Below are 4,381 nucleotides of genomic sequence, written 5' to 3' on the forward strand. Positions count from 1 at the left end.
AAACCTGCCATGTTAAAACTGCTCCTGCCATGTTAAACCTGCCATGTTAAAACTGCTCCTGCCATGTTAAACCTGCCATGTTAAAACTGCTCCTGCCATGTTAAACCTGCCATGTTAAAACTGCTCCTATTGGTTTAGTATGGCTAAATCCCTGCTTCCAAAGAGATTCTAGCACCATGCTTGGACCTTCTCTCTGAGGTTGGCCCTGTGATGATTAAGGATGTAAATCTTGTGACCCGCTTTAGGAATTAACTTTTTAGTTTCTTTTTTAAATTGGATATCGAAATTTTGTTTGTTGATGCTAGTAATTTTGTTTGTTGATGTGTGGATATATTCTTTCATATTCCTCACTAAGTCGTAGTAATCTGTATGCCTTTGATCCCATAGCCTTTGTGTTGTTGCATATTGGTAGATAGAACTTTTTATTTTCTTTTTTAAATTGGATATCGAAATTTTGTTTGTTGATGTTAGTAATTTTGTTTGTTGATGTGTGGATATATTCTTTCATATTCCTCACTAAGTCGTAGTGATCTGTATGCCTTTGATCCCATAGCCTTTGTATTGTTGCATATTGGTAGATAGAAGGTATCAAATTTTGTGACATATGGTAGTAACTAATAAGTAGAGTAGTTTATTCTTTTCTTTTCTATTATAGATATGTCGAATAGAACAATGTATATACTTTTGAAAACTAAATTGTTTCTTTTGAACCAAAATTTGGGTGATTACTCTTTTCTAAATATGCAAGCAATTCTATCTAGTTGGCCATGAAAGCTTTCATTTTCTTTCTAGTATTAGTTCGTGAATGACTTTGTTTTGCAAATAAAACAGTTGTGAAGTTACTGTGAAACAGTGGCACGGAATAGTCTCTCGCTCTTTCTCTAATTTATTTTCTATTTTTTTCTTTGGAAAATAACATATTAGGTATTTTCTTTGATTGGATGTAGAAGATAGTATATCTTTTTATGGTTTTATTCTTTATTGTAACAAATTTTGAATAATTGTTTGTTAGTTAATCTGGAACCTTGCTGTTAGTTATTTTATTTATTATTTTATTATAAAACGGTTATTTCGGTTGAACCACAATTGAACCGGTTGGACCAATAAATTAGAGTGGTTCAATGACCGGTTCGGTTTTCAGAACCTTGCTCAAAACCATCTAGAGCCACTTAGAGCAGCTCCTCAGAGACATCCGGAAGCTTGTTTACCTTCATGTCAATACCTGGTTTTAGGCCTCCAACTCACACTTGAGGAGATTCATTAATGGATCGTAAGCACCAAGTGAAGACTCATTTGTATTTTTCTGTTCTATAAGTGAAAAATCATATGTATCTTATGAACTCAATTAATTATCTTTTGGTTCATTAATAGTTGTAAACTTATTAGCTGGTATATAAGTTAGACAACCAGCAATTTAGAGACATGTTATTTTGTTACCCACAAACAATCATATTTTGGTGTTAGGTTTATCATAATAGATTATATAACTATTTTAGATTGTGCTTATAGTTCCATCTTTACTATCATATAGCACATATGAAAATTATATTGTAGAGATTTTGTTCAGATTGGTGAAACATATATTTTAGTTTTAGTTTACAATTATTGTATACCCAGATTTTTATATATTTATCCATTAAAATATGTAATTATCCATTTGTAGTATAATCTAATTTCTTTCAATACAATATCATTTCAGACTAAAATAATAGCAAATTCATTAACATAAAATATAATTTTACACAAGTTTAGTTGCATCTTAAAAGCATTACAAAACAACATAATTATCACAAAATACCACAACTAAGGTTATGACAATTACTTAGGACATGTCTTAAAGGCTAAAGCAATTATGATACTAATTATATCTAAAATTATAAACCTAAAATATTTAAAGTAATATCTACCATCTTGAGATCCAATTTCGTTTTGATTTTTCAAATTTAATTCCATCTCTAACTCTTTCATTCTATGTTCTACTTCTTTCAATCTCCTTTCCATTAAAATAGCATTCTTAAAAATAATATCCCCATCAATATTTTCTTGAACTAATACATCTAGCCACTTGAAATACTTGCAATATGGGATGGGTGCCTGAAAATTAAAATTTTGATTGTAAAAATATACAAATTATATAAAATTTTCAAATTTAAAGTACACAAAAAAATCTTCATACAAAAATTATAAATTAATACTTAAATTGTAATTAGGGCATCCCAAGAAGAATCTATCTGAGTTAAGTTTTGTGCAAGATTGAAAGAAAAGTCTATAGGTGCCACAATGACATTTTAGAGACACAATTTTTTTTTTAGCTGCCCAACACTTCCAAGAAAAAAAGGTGCAGCTCCTACTATCTTTGCTAACACTATAATCATGCAGAGTGCGACTCCTAGTTTCTGAAGAATGATCCCATGACTCATGGTGGTAGCACAGTTAGGATTCTACACAAGGAGGAAGGAGGAAGGGACACTTAAGATTGCTCATGTTCTGCACAAATAAAATACGAAGTTATATTCTTAAAAAATTGTCGGAGACCGGGATGGGTGATTCATTAATATGTCAATCGAGACACTTAACGGACACATTATCGTCTTAACGTGTCACGTATTCATATTCTGTTAACCCGAGAGATAAATTATTAATATGGGGCTAATTTGTCTTATGGGATAAAATATCAGGGGTCGAAAATAATTTTTTTTCTCTAAGAATCTTATTGTCTTTCAAAAAAATTATCAGGAGTCAGATTGAGTATTCACTCTTTATTATTTTAACAAAAAATTAAAAGTATTTTTTAAATATTAAAAATATTTTAAATTTTATTCATTTAAAAATAATTAAATATTTATTTTTTTACTTTGTCAATTAAAAAAGCTCATAATTAATCACAAAAATAAAAAAAATAAAGCTCTAAATTTAAATACGACAAGAGAAAACAATATACTTGGAAAATGCATTACTAGTGAAATTTAGTATTGAAAAGTATTTTTAATCTAAATGAGAGTAAATGTGAAAAAAATTAAAATTTAATGAGATCTTAATGAATTATCCACTCTCATTTGTAAATTTTTAATTTATAATTACAATTATACAGTAACTTGCATTCAAAGTATTGCACTATTAAATTAAACTTGAGAGCGCATCGAAAATTAAATAAATTAGGAAGTATCTGAATAAAATAAAGTTGAAAGCCATACATAAAAATATAAAATTTATACCACTATAGCAACTATATATACATGCTACAAGGCTTCATTACCAGAGACAACAAAAAATAAGTTGAAAATAGAAAATTTAACGTGGTTCAATTAACCTACCATGAAAGAAAGACCTAGGAGCACATGCTCGATGAATAGTGAAGAATTCAAGTGGCAAGCACAAATATCCCAGCTGTAATCCCAACAAACAAAATACTGAAATACTTACTACTAAATACCAAATTGAATTGACAAATTAACAATTAGTTTACATGTTAAGTCTCTCATATTGATATGTGATATTCTGTATAGACGTCAAATAACTCAACCAAGGCAATATTGAATAAAGATAAAGCAGATAATATAAGAGATTGGATTTAACTAAAGGAAACTCTATTTGCAATTTCAAATGTTCCCGTTTTTCACATTCATAGTTGGAAGGGAAATCATACTTTAAAGCTGTTAGAAACAAGAGACTGAGAGAGTAATCTGAAAGGTGTATTATTGAGTTGTGATCAAAAGTACAATATACAAGAGGTATTTATAGGTGCTAAATGAATCAGAGTAATAAAGGCATAGAATCCTATAATTAATATACAGATATACTACATAAATATAGACGATACTAATTGATCCGAATTGATGCTAATGATTCTCTAACATCTCCCCTCAAACTCAAGTGGGAGCTAAATGAAGGCATAGAATCCTATAATTAATATACAGATATACTACATAAATATAGACGATACTAATTGATCCTAATTGATGCTAATGATTCTCTAACATCCCCCCTCAAACTCAAGTGGGAGCTAAGGATACCAACTTGAGTTTGGATAACAAAGTCCGGAAACGAGTCGGGTGATGAGCTTTCGTGAAGATATCAGCAGTCTGATCTAGTGTTCCAACAGCAATGAGACGAATAGCATCAATAAGGATATGTTGCCGAACAAAGTGACAATCAAGCTCAATGTGTTTGGTGCGTTCATGAAAGACATCATTATGGGCAATCTGAATAGCACTGCGATTATCACAAAAAACATCAGTAGGGGACGACTGAGGAGCACCCAAATCTTCGAGAAGCCAACGAACCGAGACAACTTCAGCAGTGGTGTCAGCGAGGGCACGGTCCTCAGCTTCTGTGCTTGAGCGAGCAGTGAACGTTTGCTTCTTAGCACGCCAAGAAATGA

General features: G+C 30.8%; 1 protein-coding gene across 1 annotated transcript in view; it reads right to left on the reverse strand.

Annotated features, from left to right (window-relative positions):
• The window catches only part of LOC107635454 (F-box/kelch-repeat protein At3g23880-like), a 4,417-nt gene continuing 3,254 nt past the window's right edge, over window positions 3,219-4,381 (reverse strand). Inside the window, exon 4 of the mRNA XM_021122080.1 lies at window positions 3,219-3,645. The gene's annotated coding sequence lies outside the window, so the exon portion shown is untranslated. The remainder of the gene's footprint in view (window positions 3,646-4,381) is intronic.

Source organism: Arachis ipaensis, chromosome B04 (assembly GCF_000816755.2).
Source record: "Arachis ipaensis cultivar K30076 chromosome B04, Araip1.1, whole genome shotgun sequence".
Lineage (NCBI taxonomy): Eukaryota > Viridiplantae > Streptophyta > Magnoliopsida > Fabales > Fabaceae > Arachis > Arachis ipaensis.